Here is a 10696-nt window from a genome sequence, read left to right on the forward strand (position 1 = left end):
GATGATGGGGGTAGGGGTTTGTGAGCTACAAGGATGCAACAATGTTGAAATAAAAGGAGGTGCTATGAAACAGTTAAAGACCTGATGTTTTTCAAAGTGGCAATGCAGTATCAAAACAGGAGGGGGTGGGGGGTGACATGTTTCAGAGAAAAAGAAAATAGTTTGCACTTCAGGAATACAAAACAAGCAAAAAAAATGTGCAGAGTTAGCGAAGATTTTTTTTTTAAATACCAGTTTTTCTCTTCAGTCAGCGAATAATCAGAATAATAAGTTTTAATGGTAACTTGCAAACCAGTTTTTTTATAATAACCATACTTCTATTTTTGTTATTAAATAAACAAATTATTAGCGTGTGATCGCATGGGTTATATAATATTTTTAGTTGAAAGTAAACTATGTTTTGGGGGTAAAAAGAAAGTCTATTCCAATTTTATAAAACAGAATTAATTTTTTAAGCAAATTACTGTTTCCATTTAAAGAAACTCTGTTATGTCTGACGTACTGTTTTATTTTTCTCTCAAGACATAAAGTTTCTCCCCACCCTTACTGTTATCCCCCTTGTTCTTAAAGTTTGCGCTGGGGTGGTTGTTTGATAGGTCCTTATATATATATATATATATATATATATATATATATATATATATATATATATATATATATATATATATATATATATATATATATATATACATATGCCTATTTATACATACATATATATGCTTATATAAACATACATATATATAGATGCACACACACATATATATATATATATATATATATATATATATATATATATATATATATATATATATATATATATATATATATATTTATGTATATATATATATATATATATATATATATATATATATATATATATATATATATATATATATATGTATATATATATATTTATATATATATATATATATATATATATATATATATATATATATATATATATATATATATATATATATATATATATATATATATAAACCACAATGAAACATAAGAAATAAAAGAGAAAAAAAACCGTCCATTGTTTTATTAAAATCTGATCGTCAAGCTCAAAATGTATTGTGAAACAAACAGACATCCACCTCGGGTAGGATTACAGGGGTACTCTTATTATATCTGTAAAATTAACTTAAAAACGGTTTCGAAATAGGTTTTGTTTTTGTTTTGAAAAGAAATAAAAAATACAGCTATATTTTGTAAACTAATATAAAAAAAAATTAAATATTTACAATGAAACATCTTACTCTATTTAACTAGTATCGTTTTACAAAAAAAAAAAAGGGTTTTCATTTGCTTCTTGTAAAACGTATACCACTAGCTTTGGTTTAAGCAAATGATATCTTTTTATGTGTAGGAAGGGAGGTAATCTCATTCAATCTCATTTCAAACCATCACGCACGTTTTTGTAAGAGTGACTTTAAGTCTGTTGTTGGCTATCTTGTTGATACACATTTTAAGCGTCTTTTCAATACTGGAGTATGGATGACCTGGAAAAAACAAAAATTAATTAAAATTTACAAAACAATTTAAATGTGGATTTTATATCAAATAACACAATACTGTAATATGGAAATCCTATTTTGTAAAAACATTTTTAAAATTAGTATCATTTTAATTTTTAAAAAAATGTAAATTGCTTTATACGTACACTTTAATGAGCTCACTGGATGTAAATTACGGCTGTAACTAATTACTAATTATCCCCTCACCTTATTAATTACCTAAAGAAAGAGAGAAAATATAGCTACTTTTTTTCAGGTATAGAAATAATTAAACCATAACACTAAAATGTGTCCCTTTATGTACTGCATTATTGTATTGAACAATCATTACAATCTAGACATTTTTATATTTTATGTATTCTTACATGTTCATTTTATACTACTTAGCAAGCCACCAAATAAAAGGGCAGAGGTTAATGTATTATGGTTATACCACTTATCAATAATGATGATGAATGTTTCAAAGCGAAACCAATGAACATTGATTTTGTATTTAAGTATTAAACAATAACTGTATGGTTTAGAGGGACGTTACAAAACTATGTAATCTGACGTCACTCAACTGTGTAGTTTGACGTCAACATGCTGTTTAATTTGACGTCACAATATTGTGTAATTTGACGTCACAATACTATGTTATTTGACGTCACTGTATAATCTTACATCATAATACTATCTAAATTTGACATCACAATAGTGTGTAATTTCACGTCAAAAAGCCGTGTAATCAGACGTTTACTACTGTACGTTGATGACCCATATGTAAGCAGGTTGATGTCACAAAACATGGTCGAATACATCGTCACAATCTGTTTTCCCCAAACTAAATATCTCCAAGCGACTGGTCAGACGTATGACGTCACACACTCTGGCACGGCAGGCGAGTATCAGGTTGACCTAACCTCCCAGACTCCCAGATAAAAACAAATGCTTACAGACCAGGTTATCAGGTCAGTCGCTGGAAAAGTAAAGACCGTGTTGCTTTCAGATACCCAGGAGACGATACACCTAAAGGGCACGTTGCCATTGCAGTTTGCACCTTGAGGAATCTGATAAAGTTTAGTTATATAATCATTTAGATCAGTCACTTTTGCAACCATTCATTAAGTTTAATTATTTATACAGTTAAGTTTCTCCGCTCTCAAAGGATTAAATAGATAATGAAATTAGTCTAGAGTTTTAATATTGATTAACTTACGAATGTTCTCTCTTTCCGTCTGCTTTCCTTGTAGACTTCCTCTAATGTTTGAGGGTATTATTGATTGACTTCGTTGTAGATTTCCTATAATGTTTGAGCACATTATTTCACGCTTTCACTGTTTAAAGATTTTAGAAGACGAGAGATAGATGTTTTTAGGTGTATGATGTGACTGTTTGAATAAAGAAGCGTTTTCAATTACAAAACATAAAATTTTAAATGGTATTTTAAGTCATGCACACATATATATATATATATATATATATATATATATATATATATATATATATATATATATATATATATATATATATATATATATATATATATATATATGAGTATTTCTGTATCTGTATATTTATCTGTATATATATGTATGTATGCATTTATATATAGAGAGTCTTGCAGCGTCGAGTCTAGAACCTAATAAACCCCTTTCGTTTCTGGAGCTGATGAATGCATCTGGATACTTTTAACCACTCCAATGTAACCCACTTTCTTTTTAAATATTTTTTTTGTACCTCCATTAGTTAAAAAGAAAGCCATTAGGAGTCTGATACCTTTATGTTTTGACCTTGCCATTCACTTCCTAGTTCCACAACCGCAGACTCCACATAAGTACACATCTCTGCCCCCATAATGCATACATTAAAACCCCGGTTGTGTTTCCATAATGCACGCGCCATTCCAGACAAACCAGACTCCATTAGCCTGACACTAGTGGAGCAGACGGGGGGGGGGGGGTCTGGCCAAGGTCTCTTCCATCACGTGATGGCGTGCTTTATCGATCGATCCTGCAGGGAAAATCGTTGCGTCAAGCAAGATCTGCAGAAAAATTCGAGGTTGCGTGTTGCTCGTGTAAGGGAGGCTACTCATGATAAATAAATAAAATAGGAATAGAAATTGCGTTTACCTCCCTTGTTTTGTTACTAGACTAAAAGGTAGTTTTATAAAACAAAAAAAAATTTAAATTGTAAATAAAAAAACAATATGAACAAAAACAGGTTTGATAAAAATTATATTTGGTCAACTTTTCTTTTCATAAAACATGGTGCACTTTCCATTTTTTAGTTTGTACTTAAGTTCTTTCATTTGAATAATTCGACTTTGTACGTAATACAGTACCCAGATCTCTACCCCCACACCATAGCGCTACAATCCAAACTTATTGAACCTAATTGAGATTAATTGGTTGTAAATTTAACATGTTAAAGTAACTACCTATAAAAAATTGGATTTAAGGTGTCTAATGTACACAACACAAATTTTGCGTTATGAAGTGTTAGTTCAGCTTTGAGCTACTATTATAATATATGTCACAAAATATGAGTATATAATTTATACCAGTTCAGCTGTAGGTTACTACACTGGCAAGCGTGTCTTCAAATCACTCAAGTCTCTAATGTAAAGTATGTAGGTACAAATATGAACAAGAAAATGTGCAGTTATTTAGAGTAAATTATTGTAAGCCTGTGGTGGTCAAGAGGTAGACTAAGTCTCGAGTTCGAATCCGGGTTAAGTCAGTAGAACGTCTCTCAGTTGACCCAGCTCTAATGGGCACCTAACATAAGTTAGGTAAAGTAAAGGCGGCTGGATATAGTGCTGACAACACTATTCCTTCATATCCGACTCACAGAAACAGATTTACATTACTTCACTTCACCATCAGGTTTGTAAGGGAACTGTACTTATTTTATTTTAAACCTGTCGTTTTGATTTTAAGTATCGACTCGACTTATTAGTTAGATGCCTATGTAAGAGTTGAATGCTACACCTTTATTTTCAACTAGATACATACAACATGTACTTTTTTGTTTGTCAACTGAAGTTAAAAAAAATGTAATACAAATAAATGTATAAGTGTTGTTATTTGCATTAAAAATATGGTGCAAAATGTAAAAAGAACTATTTTTCTGTAATTAAAATTGTATTTTTAAGCGATATCATTCTAATTGCAAATGTGGTATAGCATTGTTGATATCTGTGTTAATAAATATCGTAAATTGGTATGTGAGTGGGGATAATTGGGTTAAAATAATGAAGTACATATTGTGTAGGATAGATCATAAAATGTAGGTTTATGGTCCAGTTTTATAATGTGCTTGTTTTATTAAACAAGTGAGCAGGTAGTTTGGTGAAGTTGCCAATGTATTTTGTTATAACCCATCTATGCACTTGACCGGAGGGTAGATAACTGTCCAGTGAAACATCCCGGTTAACAAGCACAAAGGTCAAACCTTTCGTGAACCAACCCCACACAACCACTAACACAACCACCAACAAAAACACTACCACCACTATTACCACCACTACTATCAACACTGACTACATCAACACAACCAATTACGCTACCACCAGCACCACCACCAATATCACCATCACCACTTCTGTCACAATCACCAATACCATCACCAACTTCACCACCACCGCTACTAGCTATGCACTACTACATCCATCAACATGACCACAACTACCACTTTAACCATCACCGCCACCTCTAACAACATCATCAACATTACCACCAACACTACCACCAAAATCATTACCTACGCCACCATTGTCACCACCAGAGCCTCCACCACCACTACTACAATCATCACGAACGTTACCACCACAACCACAATGACCACTATCACCAATATTAAAACCACCATCACTCCTGTAACTATTATCATTACCAACATCACCACCACTACCGTCATCAGCATCACCACAACAACCACCACCACAAACACTATCACCACCCACCACTACTACTGACATCACCTCTACTATTACCTCCACTATTACCACAACCACCTCAACCTCCACCAAAACCATTCAACACTACCACCACAACCAACATCACTACAATCCCCCACACCACCACTACACACATAACATACTCAACTTGTTTCTAACACATTCCCTGCATCTATAGGAGATTGTTACTCTTTTGCAGTGATCTAACTCTCACTTGGATTTGTTTTGTTTTCTCATAGTTTAAATACTAGAAGAGGATATGATACATGTTACCTACCATTTTACTCTATCCATCTCATAGTTCTGGAATCATCTCCCAATACAATGCAGACGGCTGCTTTAATGGAAACAAAAGTATATTTCATTCAATTTAGTTCAATCAATATTTAAATTAATAATAAAACATGATATTTAGGACTAGCGTATGCATATGAAAACAGTAGAAATTATTACTGCTGCAATATTTAAAGCACGGATTCAGAATGTAAGAATTTAATTCTTGTTTCATGGATTGATCACCAAAACTATTTTTATATAACTTGAAAATTAAACAGTAAAACATGCATCAATTTGGTTTAACATTTTATTTTGTTTTAAAATTAGCTAGAGTGAACGTTCATAAATATATTGTAGGCTCTTTTCGTTGGTTTCTATGTATAAAACGTCGTGTGCTGATATGTAAATATTACTTGTCTTTGTGTAACCCAGTAATAGTAACAATGTCAACAAAATTCAACATTTGGTTAAAACAAATCAAATGAATCCCCATGAAATGAAATTAAACTTTCATGTTCATATTTATAAATTAAAACATTTGTCTTTTTGGAAATACTTTTGCAAATAAAACTGAAACCTGGTAGGGGTTTGTTTCAGTAATCTCTTCATGGAATACAACCTCCTCCCCCACCCCCATCCCGTAAAAAATAGATATTTTTATGAAAAATCTATACATTACCAGTATCAGCCTCACCCCCCCCCCCCGCCCCCACCCCGAAATCTTCTTGACCTCAACACCCCCCTCCCCCATCCTAAAAAAAGTCTGAAAGAAACACTGAACATGTTACTCTAGGCAACAGTATTGGTTTCCCAATCAATAATCAGCTGATGTAAATTGATGTATTATTGTCTGCAGCTTGCACTGTTATTTTTGTTACACTTAGATCGTTCATTTGTATTTTTTTCTCAACTTTTTTTTAACACAGATCCACAACGACAGCAGACCTTTCATGTGTAATGTTGTTGTGGCACGCATGCATGATAAACGAAAACACATTTTTTTTCGTCCAATTAAACAGCTCTTTAAACTTTTGGTCATTAATTTAGCAAAACCATTAATTATGAAAACATTATTATAGACTTACAATGTAGAATAATAATATATTTTAATAATACTAGTTAAAATTGTAATAATATGTAATACACAGTACTAAGAAACAAATTAACTTCTAGTTGTTTGATGTGCATTTCTCCTTTTATGTTGTGTTGTTTGCTTCTATGGAGAAAAATTAAGTACACCAAATGATGCTTATCATCTATTATTAACGTTATATAATATCTAGCTTTATCTTGTTTTAATTTTTTGTATTTCCCATTAATAAGCTATGTTTTTCAAATGAATACCTTTTTGAACCTCAACTCAGCATTTTAGCACGCTATTACGTATGAAAACGGGACTTACTGTGTAGTATAATAATTTATTTAATAATAATATTAATACACTTTTTAATGATATGTAATACATAGCACTGACAAAAATCGACTACTACTTGTTTGATGTGTTATTTTCCTGTAATACTGGAGAGTTTGCTTCTATACGGGGATAAATTAAAGTACACCAAAGGATGCTTATCATCTGTTATTAACGTCATATAATATCTAGACTCACTTGTTTTGACTTTTGTTGTATGCCCAACTCGTCAGATATGTTTTTAAAATTAATAACTCCTTGAACTTCTTCTCAGTACTTTTGGCATTTTGCTAAATACGAAAACAGACTTACAATGTTGCATAGTAATTTATTATAATAATATTAATACAGTTTCAATAATATGTAATACATAGCACTTCGGCTACTAGTATTGTTAGATGTGGTAATTTCCTCAATGAGAAGAATTCGCTTCTATGGGGAAAAAAATGAATACACATTAGGATGTTAATCATCTTGTATCAAACTTTACATAATATTTAACCCAGCTTGTTTTAATTGTGTTGTAGATCCCTCGAATTAGCTATGCTGTAATAATGATGCATCTTACCTTCATCTTACCTTCATCTTACCTTCCAACAGCAGCATCGACAACATCGTATCTTCATCCACGTATTGGGTCTCGCACTGTACGACCTTTGACCCCACTATCACTCAATACCTTCAAATTATTTCATTTCGCCTCCAGTTATATCCAATCTATCCACATTTGAAAATATTTTATTATCCAAGTTTTGAAAAACAAAATAGACTACTTCATTTGTATTATCCATTAAATGCATCTTAGTCGAATCCATCTCAATCGTCCATTTAATTTACAATCCTTTGTTTTATAACCAACACCGTTATAATATATAATCCAATACAAATTTCGATAAATAATCCTTTACATTAAAATGCCTACTAATAAAACAATGGCATAACTTGAGAATAAACAATACGATGAAAAAATGTCCTACTTCGGACAAATGTCGATATCCTGACATACACACCGTGTACAATTTGACCCAGTAAATGTCCACTCGTCTTATGTAATGTAAATCCAGAACTCCAACACGAAATCACAGCTAATAAAAATCACATCACTTGATAAACAACATTTCGTGATCTTATCTTATATTGCAATGTATAAACAACTCGTATCATGCAATATCCTTCGATAACAACGTGAAAGTCAGCATAGATTTGATGTGTTATATCACGCTAGACTTGTTACTCCTAGACCACACCAGCGCTTTATGAACTGGCCCCGAATGTGATGTGTATATATATGTTCAAGGATCATATAGTTAACCATGTGCGTAAATTCCTATTGATGGGGGGGGGGGCTCATTACGCACAGGGCCCCCATGGCCATTTTCATTAATGACGTCACGCCTGCGTCAGAACAGTTATTGGAATCGAGCGTAATCAATAGTTTCCCTCTGTCGTGGAATCGATTCTTTTTTGTTCCCCTGTCGCCCGAAATAGCTCCGCGCGCTCGTCAGCTAGCTCGATTTAGCCCGGGGGTCATGTATGACGCGAGCCGCGCCCAGCCTGTGATGTGAGGCCCGGGCACGGGCGGTCGATACTTCTGCTGTCACTGAGGCTATTTTTAGAAACCCTGAGCCAGAAATAGCTGACAAGATGGTCGCGTATATTGATCGGGTTAGTTTTATTTAGGGAAATGTAAACATTAGTTAAGATCTCTGGGATTGATTTATTACTCTGATGAATATAGCTGATCTCAGCAAATTTACTTCATTCAACATGTTTACGTGTGCTTCTATTCACACTGCCTTCTCTATCTAACATTCTAACACAGAGATACTGTTGCTGCTACACAATCTAGATCTATATAGGGATTTTTTCTCGATGGGGAGGGGGGGGGGGGGGGTCGTCCATAAATGACGTCACGCTTTTTTTACGATCTTTAACTCCCTCCCCCTCCTCTCCGTCACACATCGTCACAAAAAGACAGACTCTCCCCCCTAAAATGACATTACACCTCCGCCTACAACCCCCCCCCCTCTCTCAAAAATGCAGTTGAATTTTTCTTAAAAAAATTTAATTTTTTCCAAACTCTGTCAACTGAGTGTTTTCATCAATTCCTATTATAACTTATTAACAGTTTTCTAAAACGCGAAATAACTGCTAAAATTCGTTTTGTAATAAAACAGATATATCTAGTATTAGTTACCTCACACGTTAAAGACAGTTACAAATACCATGGACGTTTCCGACCCTCACAGCAGCTACCATTTGTAAAATTCGTGATCTATCATTGCTTTTTTATAATGCAAAAGTGTGACGTCATGCCATCTGATCCCCCCCCTCCCCCTCATCACACACCGTCACAAAATTACTAACCCCCCCCCCCTCCCTCCACACTAAGAGTGTGACGTCATTTATGGACGACCCCGATATCCCGGCGGCCATGACCACCCTTGTATATTGGCTTATATATATATATATATATATATATATATATATATATATATATATATAGTTTTATATATATATATATATATATATATGAGTAGGTCAGAAATGCACCTGGGCGCCGGAGGATGCGCACGGTGTAGTTCGACTATAGAATCAAGTAGAACCAGTGTTTCTTCCAGACTTTTTCCTCCGGGGGGGGGGGGGGGCACTTGAAATCTTCGGGGGGGGGGGGGGGCGGTAAACTTTCTTCGGGGGAGCGGACACTGTTAAAAGTATATATTTTCTATATAAATTATATAAATTTCATTTCGTTCGGGGGGGGGGCGGTAAAAAAATTTCGGGGGGGGGGGCTTTGCCCCCCGGAAGAGATGCCTGGAAGAAACTCTGAGTAGAACCCTGACTGACTGACCGCCTATGCAGAACACACGATTAACTGTTTTATGGAACTCCTAGGGTGCTACTATGGCGAGACACGCGGGGAGCTAACCGCACAATACCTTTGGGGCGCCGCCCCATTAATATTTATTTATTTTATGGCGGGAACCTTCACTGTAGTGTACTCAACAACCTCCCTGAGCAAGATTTGTACGATTTGAATATTCCAAATAATGAATTTCGTTTTCGTCATAAAAACTCTTTTAGTTTTTGGTAGAATTCCTTAATAATAGGGAAGTAACTTTTGTTGAACAAATACATTGCAACACCACAGACAAGGCACAGTTTCTATTTTTATGGTCAATTTTCCAAATTTAATCCATAAAGCTTGGAATATATTTATAATCGCGCACTGCACAGTTATTTTGATATAGGCAAGTGATGATTCCTATTCAGTGGTTTCTATTGTTTGTATTGATCTACCTGCTTACATAACAACGGAGATTCCCGATTAAAAAAAATTTTAATACTGTAGATGATAATAATGTAGGCAATTGTAATTGGTTTTTATTCTATGAACTTTACAAAATAATTGTCTAATATTTTTGTTAAAGTGTTTCGTTACTAGTTATAATCTAACATAAATGAAAGTGAATAGAGTAATTTACCTTTTTTACGAAAATTAGAATATTTTATTAGATTTATTTTTAGCAAACGGAAATATCTACA

General features: G+C 33.6%; 1 long non-coding RNA gene across 2 annotated transcripts; it reads right to left on the reverse strand.

Annotated features, from left to right (window-relative positions):
• Positions 1–1069: 1069 nt before the first annotated feature.
• Positions 1070–5828, reverse strand: LOC131935612 (uncharacterized). 2 transcript variants are annotated; one of them, XR_009385960.1, is made up of 6 exons: positions 5741–5828; positions 3282–3515; positions 2722–2839; positions 2459–2572; positions 1670–1742; positions 1070–1508 (listed from the first exon to the last, which is right to left on the reverse strand). It is a non-coding gene; the product is annotated as an uncharacterized LOC131935612 (long non-coding RNA). The 2 variants fall into 2 exon arrangements; XR_009385959.1 differs by having other exon boundaries at positions 3282–3546; positions 5741–5815.
• Between the last annotated feature and the right edge of the window lie 4868 nt (positions 5829–10696).

This window comes from Physella acuta, unplaced genomic scaffold, assembly GCF_028476545.2.
Source record: "Physella acuta isolate Inbredline_101_S28 unplaced genomic scaffold, ASM2847654v3 ptg000150l, whole genome shotgun sequence".
NCBI classification, from domain to species: Eukaryota; Metazoa; Mollusca; class Gastropoda; family Physidae; genus Physella; species Physella acuta.